Consider the following 24,477-nt stretch of genomic DNA (forward strand, 5'->3'; position numbering starts at 1 on the left):
TCCCTGGAAATGTCACATGCAGGGCAGCTCACCTCTGTCATGGGAATGGCACCTCCTCTAGTTGAGGTGAAAACTGGAAAGATGAAAAAACTGGCCTGTTCTTAACCTGAATTTCCACGAACCCTTGGGAGCATACAGTAAGGTACTCCAAAGCCTGAGTGGAGAGGCAAGATAAAAATGTGGTTATTCTTATGACTTAATACCTTGGAAAACTCAGATCTGTTGGTGCTTGATTTATTTGCAGATTTCTATAATGTCAGAAAACTAAGCAGAGCTCGTAGGATTAACATGTTCTCTATTTTTAGTACACACACATATGCATAAAGCACAGTTACTCAATGACCAAACAGAAAACTTCCAAAAAACCTCTTATGCAGGAGAGCCCTGCCAAGATTTTCAGGTCTTGATGTTCAGTTCCATTAGCACAGCAGGTCAATATCCATTAAGTGTAGACAGTCCCTCAGACAGTAAGAACCACTGTGGGTTAGTGGTTCAGGGCATGGTTTTGGAGGTGCACTGCTGGGCTTGGAATCCTAGCTCGCCCATTCAATATTATATAACTCTATGCACATTATTTAATCCCTTGGAGCTTCATTCTTATCTATGAAGTGGAGAGGAGATGATCATAATGTACCTCCCTCGCAAGTATTTAATAAAAGTGATGAACTTGGAAAAGTATATGTAACATAGTGAGTGCTTTACAAGCATTAGTCATACCTAAATTGGCACTTGAACACTACGTTAGAAAAAAAGTTGGAGAAAATAGTGGGTAGGCTCTGTTGTCTTAGGATGAGAAAGTACTGTTTAAATGATTTTTAAAAAGAAGAAGAAAATAAAAAATCCTTGGGAGCATAAAAAGAAATAAGGCCCAAGACTGTTGTGATAACATATTATGCAAGAGGAAGAAAGGTCCTTGAACTATGGCAATAAGGATAAATGTGTTTTAAATGAACATTTAAAAATTTCTGTGATTGAATCAGCCAACCATTAAATTTTAAATTAAGAAAGACTTACAGAGAATATAGACAACCATCTAGGCAACAAAAATGAAGATTAAAAGAAGTATTAATATGATTTTTACATAATCTCTTTATAATATTAATATAAATGTCTGCAAAGTAGACTAGTGTAGGTATACCAAAACTTCTGTACAAAAAATTAAACTTAGATTAAGTATTCCTAACAAATCAAGCAAGTTGCCCATAGAAAATATATTTTTGCTTTCATATGTAAACACATCTAAATACCTATTACAAAAGAAAAAGCAAGAAAAATGCTTTCTTTTTAAATGCACCCCAGGGTAGCAATAATGTTATTAGTTCCACTTGGGATTTATTCACATATTCATTATATGAATGATGTATAGATATATATATATAGAGAGAGAGAGATCAGTTTCCTGACCACTGCATTAATATTTGCATAAAGTGTTATGTCATTTTAAAGGCATTTAAAATCATTGAACACCATCCCCAATTTTCAAGATTTAAAATTAAGGCCCACAAAGAATAACTAATTTCTCTAAATTATATACAAACTAATTCACAGTCTGATGATAGTTTCTTTTGCTGTGTGGAAGCTCTTTAGTTTAATTAGATCCCATTTGTCAATTTTGGTTTTGTTGCAATTACTTTTGGTGTTTTAGTCATGAAGTCTTTGCCCATGCCTATGTCCTGAATGGTATTGCCTAGGTTTTCTACTAGGGTTCTTATGGTTTTAGGTTTTACATTTAAGTCTTTAATCCATCTTGAGTTAATTTTTGTATAAGGTGTAAGGAAGGGGTCCAGTATCAGTTTTCTGCATATGGCTAGCCAGTTTTCCCAACACCATTTATTAAGCAGGAAATACTTAGCCCACTGCTTGTTTTTGTCAGGTTTGTCAAAGATCAGATAGTTGTAGATGTGGGACATTATTTCTGAGGCCTCTGTTCTGTTCCATTGGTCTATATATCTGTTTTGGTACTAGTACCATGCTGTTTTGGTTACTGTAGCCTTGTAGTATAATCTGAAGTCAGGTAGCATGATGCCTCCAGCTTTGTTGTTTTTGCTAAGGATTGTCTTGACTATACAGGATCTTTTTTGGTTCCCTATGAAATTTAAAGTTGTTTTTTCTAATTTTGCAAAGAAAGTCAAAGGTAACGTGATGGGAATAGCATGGAATCTATAAATTACTTTGGGCAGTATGGCCATTTTCATGATATTGACTCTTCCTATCCATGAGCATGGGATGTTTTTCCATTTGTTTGTGTCCTCTCTTATTTCCCTGAGCAGTGGTTTGTAGTTCTCTTTGAAGAGGTCCTTCACATCCCTTGTAAGTTGTATTTCTAAGAATTTTATTGTCTTTGTAGCAATTGTGAAACTATCATCAGAGTGAACAGGCAACCTACAGAACGGGAGAAATTTTTTGCAATCTATCCATCTAACAAAGGTTTAATATCCAGAATCTACAAGAAACTTAAACAAACTATAAGAAAAAAAAAAAACAACCCCATCAAAAAGTAGGCAAAGGATATGAACAGACACTTTTCAAAAGAAGACATGTATGTGGCCAAGAAACATATGAAACAAAGCTTATCATCACTGGTCATTAGATAAATGCAAATCAAAACCACAATGAGATACCATCACACGCCAGTTAGAATGGCGATTATTAAAAAGTCAGGAAACAACAGATGCTGGCAAGGCTGTGGAGAAATAGGAACACTTTTACACTGTTGGTGGGAGTATAGATTAGTTCAACCATTGTGGAAGACACTGTAGCGATTCCTCAAGGATCTAGAACCAGAACTACTATTTGACCAGCAATCCCATTACTGGCTATATACCCGAAAGATTATAAATCATTCTACTATAAAGACACGTACACATGTATGTTTATTGCAGCACTATTTACAATAGCAAAGACTTGGAAACAACCCAAATGCTCATCAATGATAGACTGGATAAAGAAAATGTAGCACATATACACCATGGAATACTGTGCAGCTATAAAAAAGAATGAGTTTGTGTCCTTTGCAGGGACATAGATGAAGCTGGAAACCATCATTCTCAGCAAACTAGCACAGGAACAGAAAACCAAACACTGCATGTTCTCACTCATAAGTGGGAGCTGAACAATGAGAACACATGGACACAGGGAGGGGAACATCACACATCGGGGCCTGTTGGAGGCTGGGGGCCAAGGGGAGGGAGAGCATTAGGACAAATACCTAATGCATGAGGGGCTTAAAACCTAGATGATGGGTTGATAGGTGCAGCAAACCATTATGGCACATATATATCTATGTAACAAACCCACATATTCCGCACATGTATCCCAGAACTTAAAGTAAAATAAATAAAAATAAATGACCAGGCACGGTGGCTGACACCTGTAATCCCAGCACTTTGGGAGGCCAAGGCAGGTGGATCACGAGGTCAGGAGATCAAGATCATCCTGGCCAACATGGTGAAACCCCGTCTGTACTAAAAATACAAAAATTAGCTGGGCGTGGTGGCGTGCACCTGTAGTCTCAGCTACTCGGGAGGCTGAAGCAGGAGAATCCTGAAGGCGGAGGTTGCAGTGAGCCAAGATCATGCCACTGCACCCCAGCCTGGGCGACAAAAACAAGCAATGGGGAAAGGATTCCCTATTTAATATATGGTGCTGGGAAAACTGGCTAGCCATATGCAGAAAGCTGAAACTGGATCCCTTCCTTACACCTTACACAAAAATTAATTCAAGATGGATTAAAGCCTTAAATGTTAGACCTAAAACCATAAAAACCCTAGAAGAAAACCTAGGCAATACCATTCAGGACATAGGCATGGGCAAAGACTTCATGTCTAAAACACCAAAAGCAATGGCAACAAAAGCCAAAACTGACAAATGGTATCTACTTAAACTAAAGAACTTCTGCACAGCAAAAGAAACTACCACCAGAGTGAGCAGGCAACCTACAGAATGGGAGAAAAATTTTGCAATCTACCTATCTGACAAAGGGCTAATATCCACAATCTACAAAAAACTTAAACAAATTTACAAGAAAAAATCAAACAACCCCATCAAAAAGTAGGTGATGGATATGAACAGATGCTTCTCAAAAGAAGACATTTATGCAGCCAACAGACACATGAAAACATGCTCATCATCACTGGCCATCAGAGAAATGCAAATCAAAACCACAATGAGATACCATCTCACACCAGTTAGAATGGTGATCATTAAAAAGTCAGGAAACAACAGGTGCTGGAGAGGATGTGGAGAAATAGGAACGCTTTTGCACTGTCGGTGGGACTGTAAACTAGTTCAACCATTTTGGAAGTCAGTGTGGTGATTCCTCAGGGATCTAGAACTAGAAATACCGTTTGACCCAGCCCTCTTATTACTGGGCATATACCCAAAGGATTATAAATCATGGTGCTATAAAGACACATGCACATGTATGTTTCTTGCGGCACTATTCACAATAGCAAAGACTTGGAACCAACCCAAATGTCCATCAATGATAGACTGGATTAAGAAAATGTGGCACATATACACCATGGAATACTATGCAGCAGTAAAAAAAGGATGAGTTCATGTCCTTTGTAGGGACACGGATGTAGCTGGAAACCATCATTCTCAGCAAACTATCACAAGGACAGAAAACCAAACACCACATGTTCTCACTCATAGGTGGGAACTGAACAATGAGAACACTTGGACACAGGGTGGGGAACATCACACACTGGCGCCTGTCGTGGGGTGGTGGAATGGGGGAGGGATAGCATTAGGAGATATACCTAATGTAAATGACTAGTTAATGGGTGCAGCACACCAACATGGCACATGTATACATATGTAACAAACCTGCACATTGTGCACATGTACCCTAGAACTTAAAGTATAATAAGAAAAAGAAATAAATCATTGTCCTTTACCTTTTCCCTGCAACTCGCTCCTCTTAACTGAGATGTGATTGTAGATGTGACAATCTGAATATACTCACAGATGAACCCCCATAACCTAGAATATAAAAAATTAATAAAATGTTATATATCTCATGAATGCATAAAACATACGTAGATATGAGTCTATTTTGTGATTTACTACCATAAAGTATACACAAATCTATTATACAGAGTTAACATTTATCAAAACTTACACACATGCTTACAGACTGTACAGGGTTCCATTTGCAGTCAAGTGAAATGTAAACAAACATAAAGTTGCAGCATTAAAACACAACTGAATAAAATTAACTGTAGTAATGCTGTACTGCTGTAATAATTTCATAGTCACCTCCTGTTGCTATTGCAGTGAGCTCAAGTGTTGCAAGTATCTGCTTAAAATGCCATGTGATGCTAATCATCTCTGCATGAGCAGTTCATCTCTCCAGTAAATTGCTTACCACAGTAAAAGTTAATTTCTCATGGTTCTTGAGTATTTCTTATTGTGTTTAGTGCAATAACGTAAACCTTGAATTACGCCATGAGACCCATTCAAAGTGCCTCTAGTGATGCTGGAGGTGCTCCCAAGAAGCAAAGAAAGGCATGACATTACAAGAAAAAGTTGAATTGCTTGATATGTACCACGGATTGAGGTTTGCAGCTTCAGTTGTCATTCCCACCCCCCATTTCAGACAGATGGTTAATCTTCTAAACAGGGAATGTAAACTTATAGTCTCAGTAAATACAGTAAAGTACTATAAATATATTTTCTCTTATGATTTTCCTAACATCTTCTCTTCTGTAGCTTACTTTCTTATAAGAATACTATAATAAAATGCAAAATATGCATTAATTGACTATGTTACCAGTAAGGCTTCTGGTCAACAATAGGGTTTTGGGGGAGTCAGAGTTATGTGGTGGATTTTCTAGTGCTTACGTTTCAGCACCCCTAACTCATGTATTGTTCAAAGATCAACTTTATATCAGTTATGCACCATATTACTTTCTAAAATCTAAAAAAATCTGAATCTTCAAACATGTCTGGCTCAAACAGTTTCAGATAAGAGATTATGGAACTATGCAATGAGCAATTTCTAGTCCAAGATTTCTCCTCTACTGTTCACCATCCCAACAGGGGGTGAGGCTTATTCTTGGTGGAATTGAATCAGACGTCATAATCTCTGGTTCATATTTGGTTCATAGAAAAGAGCAGCTGGATTTATGCTCTCTGGGCAGAATATTACAGATTAGAGGAATTTTCCCTGAGTTGGCCTAAAATAAAAGATATATACAGTTGACATTTGAGGGTTCCTGTGCAAAACACTGGGAATGCTGTCTATTCGCCCTATAGAGATGTCTCAGCCAAGCATAAATTAGAATGAATCAACCTTAAGTCACACTGAATAGAAGTCAAGGATCATTAGACCTTTGAGAACGTGAAAGACTAAATAAAATAAATGAGACAAAGAACTCTGAGTAAAAAATTTCCCCAAAGCTGTAATTAATATTCTCAGAAAGGAACAATTATATCCATGAAATGAGAACAGAAATTTTATTTTTAAAAATCTTCAGAAAATAAATAACGTAAGAGGATTAAGAGTATATAATACTTGTATTCATTTGAAGTACTGGAAATTAAACCTGGAGGAAACAACTGTCAGAAAAACAGAACAAAAAGGTAACTACATGGAAAATAAGGAAGAAGTACAATATTAGTCTGTTCTCATACTTCTATACAGAAACTCCTGAGACTGGGTAACTTAATAAAGGAAAGAGGTTTAATTGGCTCATGGTTCTGCAGTGTACAGGAAGCATTGCAGGATCTGCTTCTTGGAGAGGTCTCAGGAAACTTACAATCATGGCAGAAGGTGAAGCAGAAGCAGGCACGTCTTATATGGCTGAGACAAGAGCAAAAGAGGGCAGGGGAGAAGCTACACACTTTTAAACAACCAGATCTCACAATAACTTACTCACTACCACGAGAACAGCACCAAAGGGATGGTGTTAAACCATTCATGAAGGATCCACCCCCATGATAAAATTGCTTCCCAATAGGCCTCACCTCCAACATTGGGGATTGCAACTGAACATGGGATGTGGTGGAGACACAGACCCAAACCATATCAAGTACCTGCATCAAGGCATACATTAGTGAAGTTTCAGAACATCAGGGATTGTTTTTAAACCTCAAAAACTCCCAAGGATAACAAACATGCTGCATGGAAAAAAATCAGAAATCAAAAAGGCATACCACTAGGCACTAGAAGATAACTGGCAAGTCTTCAAAATTCTCAGGAAAAACTAATTTCGAACTAGACTTCTATATCCATCTAATATATTAATTTGAGAAATAGTATACAGACATACAATCTTTTAAGACTATTACCTTCCAAATATCAGAGAAAGTTCCTTGGAGAACATACTTCAAAAAAACCAAAAAGTAAAGAGGAAAACGTGAAATCAAACAAACAAGTGTCCATTTCTTTAAAAGGCAGTTAGAATTTCAAAGATAATATGTCTTATAGTAATATATTATCCTAAGAACAATCTTAGAAAATATTTGCTCCAAATTGGTGCCTTAGACTTCACAGTGTGCTTAACCACATTGAAAGAGCTATGGAAAACTAAGCAAACAAAAAACAAAGCAATTATTACCTTCAACAAAAATGAAAAGTTATATAAGAAAGAAATTGTGATAATCATAGTAGACCATATGGCTTAGCCATTGGTCTAGCCATTATCTATAATAAATTTGTAAACATTAAATATTGATTAGCAAAAATGATTACTATATATATACTAGTCGAATGGGGAAAAGGAATTATAGGAGTGAGTATAAGGGATTATGAGTTAGTGTGAGAAAGTGAAATGTTCATTTTTCAGAGTAGAGAGTCAAAAAATAGTATATAAAATTTCAAAATCAAGAACTAGTCATATATGTTTGAGACTTAAAAATAAGAAGGTAAATGTTAGAATAAATGGTTAAAAGAGTTGAAAGCTGCTATCTTTGTTACGGAGATACTGGGGTTGTTCTGCTTGAACAGGAGACTGGTATTTTTCATTATGAATCACTGATTTTTATAAGGTGTTAATTTGATGTAAACAAAAATCAAATTTTTAATAAAAAGAGCCTAGTGATTATTTTAGCAAACAAATAAGATTACTATAATTATAATTTCTCACTTGTACAAGTTTAATATTTTCCTTCATCTCCCTTTCCATCTGAACTGCTTTTTTTGCCAGATTAATCTTTCCACAGAGCAGCTCAAATCATGTTGTTTTGCTTAAAAACTTTAAGTGACTAAACTCATTAATTTAGCATTGGAGATCTTCACAACTTATTTTCCATCTATTTTTTTCTTCCATTAATCAACAGATATTTGTGGAGCAATTGCTGCATGTTCTGTTGGAAGCAAAGAGGATATAATGATGAACAAGGCAGACATAATTCAGGTGTTCAAGGCACTTAAATTCAACATACTTCTGCTAACATCCTCTTTTCCTAGGCCTTTGTTCTAAACTTTTGGCTTGTCAGTCTTCTACTTCATCTTCAAGTATGCGTGTACAAGCTCTGGTTATACTTCAAGGCAGAATACAAATGCTACTTCCTTAACGAAGTCCCCAGGTGGAAGTTCATTTTTCTGTTCCAAATGTCCTTTGAACTTTAGCCTCATGGCTTTTATGCATTTTCTCACTATTACAGCAACTCACAAATGTGTTATCATCCCAACTAGAACTTGGGTTCCTTGAGAAGGGGGTCCCTGAAAGATTCATTTTTATATACCCTATGGTTCCCCTGCACATGGTAGATGCTTAATAAAGCATTACCTGGATCATCCATTCGGCATTTGGATAGTTTTACCTACAACATTGGAACACCATTTTAATAGTGGCTTATATACTAAGACATTTACTTTTTATTCTTTGTTAAATGTTTCATTTTAGAATAGTTTTAGATTTACAGAAAAATTGCAAAGATAGTACAGAAAGCTCCCATGTACCTCACACACAGCTTTCCCTATTATTAACACTGCACATTTGGCACAATTAATATTTATACATCATTATTAATTAGTATCCATAATTTGTATGGATTTCCTTAATTTTTACTTAATGTTCTTTTTTCTTTTCGTGGATCCCATCCAAGATACCACATTTCATTTAGTTGTCAAGTCTTCTTAGACTTCTCTTGGCTGTGACAGTTTCTCAGACTTTTCTTGTTTTTGATGACAGTGTTACTTTTCTTTTGCTGCAGTAAAATATTACCACAAACTTAGTGGCTTAAAATAATCTAAATTTATTATCTCCCAGTTCTGTAGGCCATAAGTCTAATAGAGGTCTAACTGGGCTGAAATCAATGTGTCAGGAAGGTTTTATCCTTTCTGGAGGCTCTAGGGAAGAGTCTATTTCCTTGTCTTTTCCAGCACCTAGGGGCCATTCACATTCCTACCATAATGACCCTTGATAGTTTGGAGTAGTATTGTTCAGGTATTTTATTGAATGTCTCTCAATGGGGATGTGCCTGCTATTAATATTTTTCTCATGATTAGACTTGGGTATGGTTGGGTTGGAGGGGGGAACATCACAGAGGTAATGTAACACTCCATCACCAATCAAGTCTACATGATTTATCAGCGTGACTTACCACTGTTGCTGTGAGCCCTGACCACCTGGCTAAGGCAACATTAGCCAGATGTAATAGACAGAATACTAGCCCCTGACCCCCGGCAAGTGTCTCTATGCCCTAATCCCTGGAATCTGTGAATATGTCAGGTTACATGACAAAAGGAAATTAAGATTACTAATAGAATTAAGCTTCCCAATCAGTGGACCTTCTGATAGAAATGTTATACCAAATTACCTGGGTAGGCCCAATGCAATCAAAAGGAAGAAGAGAGAGTCAGAGGAAATGAAGAAAGCAGATGAAGGAAGTAGGTCCAAGTGATGTGATGTGAGAAGAACTGGACCTGTTGTTTTATGGCTTTAAAGATAAAGAAAGGGGACCATGAGCCAAGGAATGTGGGCAGCCTCTAGAAGCTGGAGAAGGCAAAGAAACTGATTCTTTCCTGGAGCCCCCCAAAAAGAATGCAGCCCTGTCCACATCCCTGCCAAGACCTTGATGTTAGTCCAGTGTTAGACTTCTAACCCCAAAACTATAAGGTAATAAAGTTTTATTGTTTTACATCACTAATTTTGTGATCACTTGTTACAGCACCAGTAGAAAACTAATACATTGGGCTTTTCCACTGAGAAGTTACTCTCTTCAACCTCTTTCCATACTCTACTCTTTGGAAAGAGGCTACTATGTGCACCATCCATACTTAAGAAGTAGGAGTTATCCTCCGCTCCCTTGGGGCTGGAGCAGCTACATAAATTCTTTGAAATTCTTCTGCAGAAGAAATTTGTTTGTCTTCCCCTATTTGTTTATTTATTTAGTCATTTATATCAGTATGGGCTCATGGATATTTATGAATATTTAGGATTATAACCCAATATTGCCTCATTTGTTTTATTGCTCCAATTTTTTTTTCAGTTTTAGCTATTGACAGCTTTTTCAGTTGGCTTCTGTGTCTCTTTGACATACCTCTACCGTTGTGGGGTTTTTTGAGCATTTCCTTATTTTCTGGCACTACAGTATGGTCCATACTTGTAAAGTCTGATGGTGGAATATGCAGGTTAGTTCAGTAGCTCCATGGTATCATCAGAACATGGCTCTTTCTTTTTGCTCTGCTATCCACAAAGTGCCAATAATGTATCCTTTTATGATCACGTGTTGTCTCCAGAATGTTAAGCATTACAATATCATTCCAAAGTCTTCCCAAGCAGGAAGAGGGCAGGAGCAAAAAAGCTTCCATCTTTTGTGCCTCTCTCTTATGGGGATGCTAAATCCTTCTGAAAAGCTTCCATTAGATCTCCATTTACATTCACTTGGCCAAAACTGGGTCACATGACCATTCCTGGCCCAGTTACTAGCAAAAAGATCTCCATGACTGGTTTTGACTGATCATTTCCACTGGGGCTGGATACAATATCTAACCCCTGCCACCAAAAATAAACAAATTGGAATTTGCTTGCAAAAAAGAGGGAAAGAATGTAGTTTGTTCTTCAGTGGCCAAACACTCTGCATTTGACTAACAGATAATCTGTTTCATCTTGCTTTATTTTTAATATGAAATGAATTTGAAAGACATAGCAGAAACACTACACTGACTCATTAATCATCACATTTAAAAATACATTTCTTATGGTCTTGACAAGTATTGACAGCTGAAAAGACAAAAGCATACTTTTCACATTGAAACAAAAAAAAATTTTTTTTTCAGTTAGAAGCCTTAAAGGGAAAGTTACATATTTCAGGGCTTTGCAATATATATCCCAATTAAGATTCTCAAAAATCAGATTTACAAGGTGACTTAACTGTTTTTGTTTTGTTTTTGATATGTCAACTTATCTAGGCTACACTGTCCAGTTATTCGATCAATAACTCCTAACCAGTTGACTTTGAGTATGGTAGATTATCCAGGGTAATCTAAATGGGCATGATTGAATGAGTTAGAAAAACTTAAAAGCAAGGCTGATGTTGCACTGAAAGAGAAGAAATTCTGCCTATGGAGAGTAGCTCCCACTCATGCCCATATGTTGGAGCTTACCCACGAGCTTCCTTTCTTTATTGTCTGCCCAGTGGATTTCAGACTTACTTAACCAGCTCCCACAGTCCTGTAAGCCTTGTAATAAATCTCTCTTCCTCCCTCCCTTACTCCCTTCCTTTCTTTTCCTCCACCCCATCTAGCTTTCTAGCTATCTACTACCTATCTATCATCCGTCTATCTGTCTGTCTATTCATTCTACTAGTTCTGCTTCTTGGGCTGAACACTGACTGAAACACTTAGAGATAAACTACTTCAGACAAGATCATCTTCTGGTTCTGTATTCTAGTAACATTCCTTCTTCACGCCAATAAAAATGCTTTTTCTCTGAAAATTGCAGTAACTCATATAGATAAAGAATAAGCAGTTTTACTGTGATCCATTCAGTGTTTAGCGCCCTCTACCTAAGACACATTCTCCGGAAGAAAATTTCTTCCAAGCTTGGCTAAATTAGAAGGGAGGATTTGAGGAAGGGTTGATATGAGGAAAAACTAGGGCAGAGTGCAGAAGGTGAGGACACATTCACAAGATGAAAAATAATACATGTTGACTTTTTGACAAAATAAATTTGTCAAAAACATCCGCTGGTCTTTGGTGTTTTGAGTACTCCACAGGCTTGTTGACACAATGCTAGAAGTAAGCAGGAATCCAAAGCTGACTGATTCCAACTCTGGCCTTTCAAGAGGGGCCAAATAGCAGTGCTTGCCTTTATTTATTTGAAAACAACTCCTCTAGTTTCCTTAGTTGTGATGATACTCCAACCCTTCTTCTTTCTGGGACAGTTACTCAGATTTATTGCTTATCTTAAGAGTAATTCATGAACCACAGAAATTATTCTTTCCTATGAATCCATCTTGGGCAGTATCATCGATGAAAATCTCTTGTTCTTTGTATCTTACTGTAATCAGAGTAGCACAGGATTTGAAGACAGAATACCTAGGTTTGAGGCCTGTCAAATCTTGTATCAGAACACTCTCTATAGCCCTTTCCTCTTTATTTTTCACCATAATACTCACTACCTTCTTACAGTCAATATATCTATTCATCTCATTGGTTGTCTATCTCCCCTACTAGAATACAAACTCCAAGAGGGCTAGGATTTTCCTCTGTGAAATCACTGCCATATCCCAGTATGCAGTGCAGTCCCTAAACATAGTACGTGCTAACTATTGAACGAACAAACCTCACTCTGTTACTCTATCTGTAACGTGGACATAATAATAGAATCTAATTTACTACATTATTATGAGGGGAAAATGTTAATGCCTGTGACACTCTGGGATATCTCAGTTAGCCTGAACTCAAACTTTCTATAAGGATTTCAACATCTGCTTCTTTCCAAACAGAGGATATGGAAGATAGAAAAATATGGAGCAGAAATAAAGCATTAATTAATTTTAGCCTTTCTCAGAATTTACTATTCTGCTAGCTATAATTTTTTAATTCTTTATCTACAACATTGTCGTGGGCTGTAATTCATTGAGAAGTTTGTCTGTTTGCTTTAAACTATGCCCACACTAATTAGGGATTTAGGAAGAGCCTCTGCTGCTTATCATTTAGTCAAGTCAGTCAGCCAGTCAACAAATGGGGTAATTGCTGCCTGGCTTGATGCTTTAAGTGCTGAAGTATTAAAGATCAATAACATATTTGTTCCAGTAACTAATAATAATATCAAGCAAATTTTCTTCAGACATAACCCCAATACCTTAGGTTGCACTTGGCAGTTTATATCTCTTATTCTTTCTTTAGTGGGAATGAAAAAGAAAAAAAAGATATTCCCCCCGCAATAAAATACTGAACAGAGCTTGAAAATAACCTCATTTGAATATTCGGTTTTAACCCTGAGACCAAAAAAACAGAAATTTGCAAGGCCTTGTTCTCTAATACCCCATAATTGAGAATGAATGATCCAATGTTAAATAAAATATATTGATGTATTAAGTTCATAGGAACACAAACAAGAATGTTAACAGTGGTTCTCTCTGGGTCATGGGCGATGTTTGTTGTTGTTGATACCTTTATTTTTTTCTGCAGTGAACATGCATTATTCATATGCTGATAATAAAAAGAAAAAAGTATATTTTCTTTAAAATTGCGTTTTAGATCTTGGGGTAATAGAAATTTTGCAACTGTCTGCAAAGTCTTATTACCATTAACTAAGTAGAATAAGGGAGAAGGTAAAAAACAAACAGGAGTTTAAAACTTGAAAATAGATAACCACAGGTCATATAAGAAATGTGCAGTCAAAAGTTCAATAAACAAACTGATTTGGCAGCACAGTTAACTGAAACCACTTATAAGCAACTTCTCTTGGCCCTTCTGATATTTTCCCATAAACACTAGGATATCACGGTGTTTAGGGACTGCCAGGCTATTGGCAGGGGACAAAACACAAAGCACATTTTTTACTAATACTATTTTATTTTAAAATGCAATTGATCTTAAGGTACCACCACAATTGCAAATTGGGGGCTTTTCAAGTAATTTATACGGAAAAACTATGAAGTTTATCTTTGAAATGAAGTGAAATAATACCTGCACTTCCTACTTCGGGGAAATTTTATGTTAAATCACGCCAACAGGCAGAGATGACAAAACATTGAGAAATATTTAAAGATTTCATTTCTCTTCCTGATAACGACAAGGATCATTTTGTGCTCTCAGGGGGGAAATCAAATCTGATTTACAGTCAACTACCTCAGTGCCATGATCCACATTTCATATTCTTTAAGCAGCCTCAGCATAGAAGCGATATTACTGTCCTTTCACAATGGGGCTGATCAACTGCCAAAGGCCTGACAAATCATCAAATGCTTTCATTTAAAACTACCTGTTTCTTTATCGTGATAAAGCATGATGCGCAGCATGTGGCAAAGTATCATAATTTTATTGGCAAAAGGAAGCTTGATTTACACAATCTTTCTTTGAAAGGGAAAACAGTAGCAGTGAAAGGGACAGACTACATCTAGATGTATTCTTCCATTCATCTCACTTTCCCTCCTTTCTTTGTTGCACCTAAACAGCAAAATATCTCACTCCCTTCCTTGGCCCTGTCTGAGAAAAGCTCAAGAAAGATAACCAGAAAAGCATCTGAAAAGTAACATTGATCAGCCTTATTCTCATAATCCTCAAATCACAATTCTAATCTTGAACCCAAAGCAGTCCAGCAGTAAGCTAAAAGGAAATGTTAGTGAATAGGCAATGAATTTAAACGTCCAGCAGAAAAGGAATTAAAATGCCTAATCACCCTACCAAGCTCATAAGATGTAGCAAAGCAAATGCTACCGGCCTAGATTGAATTACTGCTTGGAGCAAAGATTGTTTGCATGTCTTTAAAGATATGTGGGGGTTATATTTTATTGTTTCTAGTTTTCTATTGGCGCTAGATCCAACTTAACCAAAATTGTGGTGCCTGATAAAACTCCCAGGGGCACATCCACATTCCCAAGTCTGCCCCAAGTCATCATTACGGCCTATTTGGGTTTTCCTTTTTCCTCCTGACAACTGCCATAAATTTCCAATGATAAGATTTGGCAGTGGAATAAGGAAGGTAAGAGACAATTTTCTGTGTTCTTGAAGAGATACCAAGATAAAGAATATACTTTATCCATCAATGTTTTCCTCTTGGATAACTGAGGGCAGAAAGTTAAAAAAAAAAAAATGTTTGGAAAGCCAGGTTGGTGATTCAAGGAAACTTTATAAAAGCAAAACAAAACAGCAGGGTGAATACTAACTTTAACACAAAGCATAACTAATTGCCCAATTTTCCTTTTCCAGAACCTGAAATCATTTGAAAGAGTTGTATCAAACTTGCTTTGCCTTTCTATTCAAAATCATTACCTCTTTTTAGAATCATACATTCCCTACCAAGACCTGTACTCTTGCCATTCACAGAAGACCAACATAGCTTTCTATTTAGTAATTCAGTCTTGTTATTGGACCACTTTTTAATTTAAAACATTTAAAGTTCAACTACGTCCCTTTATCTCAGAATTACTAGGAAATGCAGAACTAAAATTATTCATATTGCCAACCCCTTCTATGCAGAGAAAAAAATTAAAAAGTAAAGATAATGTTACATGAAGGAAAAATGCTTTCCCAGATAAACAAAAGCTGAGAGATTTCATCAACACCAGACCTGTCCTACAAACAATGCTAAAGGAAATACTTCAGTCTGAAAGAAAATAATGTTAATGATCAATAAAAACATCAGCTGAGGGTACAAAACTCCCTGGTAATAGTAAGTACACAACAAAACCCAGAATACTATAATACTGTAATTGTAGTATATAAATTACTTATATCTTAAGTAGACAGACTAAAAGATGAACCAATCAGAAAAAATTACCACAACTTTTTAAGACATACATAGACAGTACAATAAGATATAAATACAAACAACAAAACATTAAAAAGTGGGAGGATGAAGTTAAAATGTAGAGTCTTCATTAGTTTTCTTTGCTTGTTTGTTTGTGCAATCAGTGTTGAATTGCCATCAGTTTAAATTAATGGGAGTATAAGATATTATCTGCAGTCCTCATGGTAACCTTAAATCAGAAAACATGCAGAGATACACAAAACCTAAGAAGCAAGAAATTAAAACATGTCAGCAGTGAAAATTACCTTCATGAAAAGGAAGACAAGAAGGAAGGGAAAAAAAAAAGATAAGACCACAAAACAACCAGAAAATAGATAACAAAATGGCAGGAGTAAGTCCTTACTTATCAATAATAACATTGAATGTAAATGGACTAAGTTCTCCAATCAAAAGATATGGAGTGGCTGAATGGATTAACAAAAAAAAACACCCAATATCAGTCCCCTATAACAAACACCACCCCATAAAGACACACATAAACTAATAAAAGGGATAAAAAAATATTGTCCATGCAAATGGAAACCAAATAAGAGCAGGAGTAGCTATACTTAGACAAAATAGACTTCAAGACAAAAACTGTAAAAAGAGACAAAGAGGGTCACTACATAATGATAAAGGGGTCAATTCAGCCAGAGCATATAACACTTGTAAATACATATGCAGCCAACACTGGAGATATATATATATAAAGTTTGCTTTATATATTTGCTAAATATATAAAGCAAATATTATTAGAGCTAAAAAGAGAGATAGACCCCAATAAAATAACAGCTAGAGACCTCAACACTCCACTTTCAGCCTTGGACAGATCATCCAGACAAAAAATCAACAAGAAACGTCAGACTTAATCTGCACCACAGACCAAATGGGCCTAACAGATATCATGCAATGGCTACAGAATACACATTCTTCTCCTCAGTATGCGGATAATTCTCAAGGATAGACCATATGTTAGGTCACAAAACAACTCTTGAAACTTTCAAAAAATAGAAATTATATGAAGTATCTTCTCTGACCACAGTGGAATAAAACTAGAAATCAATAACAAGAGGAATTTTGGAAACTATACAAATACATGGAAATTAAACAATACGTTCCTTAATGACCAGAGGGTCAATGAAGAAAAAAGAAGGAAATTGAAAAATTTTTTGAAACAAATGATAATGGAAACACAACATACCAAAACCTATTGGATACATCAAAAGCAGTTCTCAGAGAGAAGTTTACACCCATAAGCACTGTATTACTCTGTTTTCACACTGCTGATAAAGACATACCTGAGACTGGGTAATTTATAAAGAAAAAGAGGTTTAATTGACTCAGTTCCATGTGGCTGGGGAGGCCTCATAATCATGGTGGCAGACACGTCTTACATGGCAACAGGAGAGAGAGAATGAGAGTCAAGTGAAAAGAGAAATGACGTATAAAACCATCAGATTTCATGAGACTTATTCACTACCACAAGAACAATACGAGGGAAACTGCGCCTATGATTCAACTATTTTCCACTGGGTCCCTCCCACAACACAGCCAAATCCTATCATCCTACCCCTGGCCCCTCCAAAATCTCATGCCCTCACATTTCAAAATCAATCATGACCTCCCAAAAGCCTCCCAAAGGCTAAACTCATTTCAGCATTAACTCAAAAATCCACAGTCCAAAGTCTCATATAAGACAAGGCAAGTCCCTTCCACCTATGAGCCAGTAAAATCAAAAGCAAGTTAGTTACTTCCTAGATAAAATGGGGATACAGGCATTGTATAAACACAGCCCTTCCAAATGGGAGAAATTGAGCAAAACAAAGGGGCTACAGGCCACATGCAAGTCTGAAATCTAGTGGGGCAGTCAAATCTTAAAGCTCCAAAATAACCTCCTTTGACTCCATGTCTCATATCCAGGTCATGCTGATGCAAGAGGTGGGTTCCCATGGTCTTAGGCAGATCTACCCCTGTGGCTTTGCAGGGTATGACCTCGCTTCCAGCTGCTTTCATGGGCTGGCATTGAGTGTCTGCAGCTTCTCCAGGTGCACAGAGCAAGCTGTAAGTGGATCTACCATCCTAGGGTCTGGAGTACAGTGGCCCTCTTCTCACAGCCCTGCTAGACAGTGCCAAGTGGGGACTCTGTGTGGGGGCTCTGACCCCTCATTTCCCTTCCACACTGCTCTAGCAGAGATTCTCCATGAGAGGCCCACCCCTGCAGCAAATTTCTGTCTGGACCAGGTGTTTTCATACATCCTCTGAAATCTAGGTGGAGGTTCCCAAACCTCAATTCTTGACTCCTGTGTCCCCACAGGCTCAACACCACATGAAAGCTGCCAAGGCTTGGGGCTTGCACCCTCTGAAGCCATGGCCCAAGCTGTACCTTCGACCTGTTTAGTCATGGTGGAGCAGCTGGGCCACAGGGCACCAAGTCCCTAGACTGCACACAGCAGAGGGACCCTTGGCCCAGCCCACAAAACCATTCTTTTCTCCTAGGCCTCTCATCACCGTGTGATGAGAGAGGCTGCTGCAAAGGTCTCTGAAGTGTCCTGGAGACATTTTCCCCATTGCCTTGGTGATTAACACTCGGCTTCTCGTTACTTATGCAAATTTCTGCAGCTAGCTTGAATTTCTTCTCAGAAAATAGGTTTTTCTTTTCTATTGCAATGTCAGGCTGCAAATTTTCTGAACTTTTATGCTCTGTTTCCCTTTTAAAACTGAATGCCTTTAACAGCATCCAAGTCACCTCTTGAATGCTTTGCTGCTTTGAAAATTTCTTCCACCAGATACCCTAAATCATCTCTTTCAAGTTCAAAGTTCCACAAATCTCTAGGGCAGGGGCAAAATGCTGCCACTCTCTTTGCTAAAATATAACAAGAATCACCTTTGCTCCAGTTCCCAAAAAGTTCCTCATCTTCATCTGAGACAACCTCAGGCTGGATTTCATTATCCCTATCATTATCAGCATTTTGGTCAAAGCTATTCAACAAATCTCTAGGGAGTTCCAAATTTTCCCACATTTCCCTGTCTTCTTCTAAGTCCTCCAAACTGCTCCAAACTCTGCCTGTTACCCAGTTCCAAAGTCGCTTCCACATTTTTGGGTATCTTTCCAGCAGCATCCCACTCCCGATACCAATTTACCATATTAGTCCATTTTCATGCTGCTGATAAAGACACACCAAAGAGTGGGTAATTTATAAAGGAAAAGAGGTTTAATGGACTCACAGTTCACATGGCTGGGGAGGCCTCACAGTCATGGTGGAAGGTATGTATTATATGGCAACAGACAAGAAAGAATGAGAGCCGAATGAAAAGGAAAATGCCTTATGAAACCATCAGACCTTGTGAGACTTATTCACTATTGTGAGAACAGTATGGGTGAAACTGCACCCATGATTCAGTTATCTGCCACTGGGTCCCTCCCACAACACGTGGGAATCACGGGAGCTACATCTCAAGATGAGATTTGGGTAAGAACACAGCCAAACCATATCAAGCATCTACTTTTAAAAAAGTAGAAAAACTTCAAATAAACAACTTGGTGAATTTTAAAGAACTAGAAAAGCAAGAGCAAATCAAACCAAAATTAGTAGAAAAGAAATAAGATCAGAGCAGAAAGAGTTGAAGAAAACAATACAAAAGATCAACAAAATAAAAAGTTATTTTTTGAAAAGATAAAGAAAATTGACAAACCTTTAGCCAGACTAAGAAAAAAAGAGAGAAGATCCAAATAAATAAAATCAGAGACGAAAAAGAAGACATTACAACTGATACCACAGAAATTCAAAGGATCACTGGAGGCTACACTGAGCAATTATATGCCAATAAATTGGAAAATCTAGAAGGAAAATGGATTAATTCCTAGACACATAGAGCCTACCAAGATTGAACCTTAAAGAAATTCAAAACCTGAAGAGACTAAAAACATGTAACAAGATCAAAGTTGTAATAAAAAGTCTCATAGCAAAGAAACACCCAGGACCAAATGGCTTTACTGCTGAATTTTACCAAACATTTAAAGAAGAATTAATACCAATCCTACTCAAACTACTCCAAAAAATAGAGGAGGAGGATGTACTTCAAACTCGTCCTATGAAGCCAGTGTTACCCTGATACCAAAACCAGACAAAGACACATCAAAAAAAGAAAACTACAGGCCAATGTCACTGATGAACATTGATGCAAAAATCCTCAACAAAAAATATTAGCAAACAGAAGTCAACAACAAATTAAAAAGATTATTCATCATGACCTTTATCCCAAGGATGCAAGGATGGTTCAACATACTCAAATCAATCAATATGATGTACCATATCAACAAAATGAAGGACAAAATCATATGATCATTTTAATTGATTATGAAAAAGGCTTTGATGAAATTTAACATTCCTCCATGATAAAAAAAAAAAACCTGGATAAACTGGATATAGAAGGAACATACCTCAACACAAGAAAAGAAATATATGACAGACCCACAGCTAGTATCATACTAAATGGGGAAAAACTAAAGTCTTACCTCTAAGATCTGGAACATGACAAGGATGACCACTTTCACCACTGTTATTCAACATAGTACTGGAATTCTAGCTAGAACCGTCAGACAAAAAAAGAAATAAAGAGCATCCAAATTAGAATGGAAGAGGTCAAATTATCCTTGTTTGCAAATAATATGATCTTATGCTTGGAAAAACCTAAAGACTTCACTAAAAAACTATTAGAACTGATAAACAAATTCAGTAAAGCTGCAGCATACAAAATCAGCATACAAAAATTAGTAGCATTTCTATATGCCAATAGCAAACAGCCTGAAAAAGAAATCAAGAAAGTAATCCCATTTACAATAGCTACAAATAAAATAAAACACCTAGAAATTAACAACCAAAGTGAAAGATCTGTACAATAAAAATTATAAAACGTTGAAATAAATTGAAGAGGACACACGAAAAAAGGAAAGCTATTTCATGTTCATGGATTGGAAGAATCAATATTGTTAAAATGTCCACACTACCTGAAACAATCTGCAGATTCAATGCAATCCCTATTAAAATACCAATGACATTATTCACAAGAATAGAAAAAACAATTTTAACATTTACATGAGTGCACAAAAGACCAAGAATAGTCAACACTATCTTGAACAAAAAGAACAAAAGTAGAGGAATCACATTACTTGACTTCATATTATACTACAAAACTACAGTAACCAAAACAGCATGGTACTGGTATAAAAAAACAGACACATAGACCAGTGGAACAGAACAGGAAACCCAGAAAAATGTCTATACAAACGAGTGAATTCAACTTTTGACAAAGTTGCCAAGAGTATACATTGGGAAAAGACAGTCTTTTCAATAAATCGTGCTGGAAAAACTAGATATCCATATGCAGAAGAATGAAACTAGATCCCTATCTCTCACCATATACGAAAGTCAAATCAAAATGGATTAAAGACTTAAATCTAAGACCTCAAACTATGAAAGTACCAAAAGAAAACTTTGGGGAAACTCTCCAGGACATTGGTCTGGGCAAAGATTTCTTGAGTAATATTCTACAAGCACAGGCAACTAAAGCAAAAATGGACAAATGCAATCAAGTTTAAAAGCTGCAGAATAGCAAAGAAAACTACGAGCAAAGTGAAGAAACAACCCACAGAATGGGAGAAGATATTTGCAGACTATCCATCTGACAGGAGATTAATAACTAGAATATATAAGGAGCTCAAACAACTCTATAGGAAAAAAATCTAATAATCTGATTTAAAAATAGGCAAAAGATATGAATATACATTTCTCAAAAGAAGACATACAAATGGCAAGGAGGTATATAAAAAGGTGCTCAACATCACTGATCATCAGAGAAATGGAAATCAAAACTGAAATAAGATAACATCTCACCCCAGTTAAAATGGTTTTTATCCTAAAGACAGGCAATAACAAATGCTGACAAGGATGTTAAAAAAAAAAAAGGAACCCTTGTACACTGTTGATGGGAACATAAATTAGTACAACCACTAGGAAAAACAGTTTGGAGGGTCCTCAAAAAACTAAAAATGGCACTACTACCATATGATCTAGCAATCCCACTCTTAAGTATATACCCAAAAGAAAGGAAATCAGTATGTTGAAGAGATATCTGCTCTCCCATGTTTACTGCAGCACCATTCACAATAGCCAAGATTTGGAAGCAACTTAAGTTGAATGGATCAACAGATAAATGAACGAAGAAAATATGATATATATACACAATGGACTGCTATTCAGCCATAAAAAACAAATGAGATACCATAATTTGTAACAACATAGATGGACTTGGAGGACATTATGTTAAGTGAAATAAGCCACACACCAAAAGATAAACTTTGCATGTTCCCACTTACTTGTGGGAGCTAAAATTTAAACACTTGAACTCATGGAGATAGAGAGCAGAATGATGACTACCAGAGGCTAGGAAGGGCTGTTGGGTGTGGGGAGAGAAGGTATGGTTAATAGGTACAAATATATAGCTATATAGAATGAATAAGATCTCATGTTTGATAGCACAGCAGCATGACTAGTCAACAATATATTATGGTACATTTTAAAATAACTAAAAGATATAATTGGATTGTTTATAACACAAAGAAAGGACAAATGCTTGAGATGATGGATATCCCATTTACCCTAGCGTGATTATTACATTTGTATGAGTGTACCAAAATAGCTCATGTACCCCATAAATACATACACCTATGATGTACACACAGAAAACTCATGTAACCCATAAATATACACACCTACTATATACCCACAAATATTTTTAAATTTAATTAAGCATTAAATTTAATTAAATTTAAAAAATTTAATAATGTTGCCATGTTTAGACAAAAGAAATTCATAGCAAAATTTGGGTCACAAATTCAGGCCTGTCAATTTTTCTATTTTCTGAAAGTATACATAGCAGATTTATTAAAAAGTAAAATGTAATCATTTGTAGCTTTTGTTGTTGTTATTGTTTGTTTGTTTGTTTGTTTTTGAGATGGAGCGTTGCTCTGTCACCCAGACTGGAGTGCAGTGGCACCATCTTGGCTCACTGCAACCTCTGCCTCTGGGGTCCAAGTGATTCTCCTGCCTTAGCCTCCTGAGTAGGTGGGATTACAGGCACCTGTCACCATACCCGGCTAATTTTTGTATTGTTAGTAGACATAGGGTTGCACCATGTCGTCCAGGCTGGTCTTGAACTCCTGATCTCAAGTGATCCACCTCGGCCTCCTAAAGTGCTGGGATCATAGGTGTGAGCCACCATGCTCAGCCTCATTTGTATTTTTAAATATGCAAATTACATCTCGACAGATTTGATAAATTGATCATTACATTCTTCGTAAACCTCTTTTTCCTTTGTTTAGGGAACTTCTAGTCTTTTGGATTTCCTCCTCCCTTTCAAGTTGCTAGACAATAGCTCCTTTAATATCTCTCTCCAGGAGTAAATTTTTCAATGTTGAGATTCTGCTCATAGCTTACATTATCCTGAATATGTTATTAACAGGTTTATTTTGCAGGAAAGCTTTTGTTTACTCTTTACAGTCTTCCCTCTCCTTTCAACCTTCACCATTCTTTGGCAGGTAGCTTCTGAACTGGATCTTTGTTTTGATGAGAAAGTGAGTGATGCTCTATTGATGACAGGAAGTAAGGGAAAGCTAAACTTACAGAAATAAAGATTTATTGTGGAAGATGAGGATGAGGCAGTGGTAAGGGTGGAGTTAAGGACTGTAGAAAAAGAGGGTAAGAGATGAAGCAGCTGCTGTTGAGAAAGAGCCCTTGGGAAAGAGCTAAAATATTTCAAGGGAACTAAATGAGAAGCTTTGCTATGCCATGAACATCCTTTCTTGTCTCACAAAACCTTGCTAATAAATGCATATTATTCATCAATATTTCTGAAACTGAATTTGTGTGGGGGTACTTTTTATTTTTTGTCTGTTTGGTTTTGGTGTGCAAAGATATGTTGAAACTGCTCTCAATTGGAGAAGATTAGGAACAAAAGTGGCTTAAGTTCTGTGTCCTGTTCAGTGCTGCTGTCTCAGCTATCCATTGACTATCCAACTGCATTCCTCCCAGCCCCACTTTAGGTAACTCAGGACCCAACCTGGCCTAAAGTAAACTCAAAAACCTGTTTCTTTTCTGCCATTTCCCATTCAGTAAATGACAGTACCACTCATCAAGTTGTTTCTACCATAAATCTTGAAGGACAGCTCTTCTCTCTTATCCTCTACTTTATAGCAATTGCCATGTTCTACCTCCCTGATCCATCTCAAATCCATCTCCTTCTCTCCTGACCCAAGTACCTTCATCTCTCTCTCTGGAAGTATTGCTAAAACTTCCTAGCTGATCTCTTGCTTCCAGTCTTTTTGCTTTCAAAAATCAGAGTAATCTTTAAAATGGATCATATCATTAGAGTAGGGCTTCCCACTCTCTTAGAATAAAAATTCAAGCTCCTTATATTTACTAACAACACTTCTCATGATATGGCCTCTATTCAGTTTTTCATCCAACTTCACATATCCTCCTTTCTTTTCTCATTATGTTCAAGG

The 24,477-nt window shown here is 36.7% G+C and overlaps 1 long non-coding RNA gene across 1 annotated transcript in view; it reads left to right on the top strand.

The window, feature by feature from the left end:
* The window catches only part of LOC129481062 (uncharacterized), a 122,929-nt gene that overhangs the window by 40,650 nt on the left and 57,802 nt on the right, over positions 1 to 24,477 (top strand). The gene's annotated exons all lie outside the window — the stretch shown is intronic.

Source organism: Symphalangus syndactylus, chromosome 4, assembly GCF_028878055.3.
Source record: "Symphalangus syndactylus isolate Jambi chromosome 4, NHGRI_mSymSyn1-v2.1_pri, whole genome shotgun sequence".
NCBI classification, from domain to species: Eukaryota; Metazoa; Chordata; class Mammalia; order Primates; family Hylobatidae; genus Symphalangus; species Symphalangus syndactylus.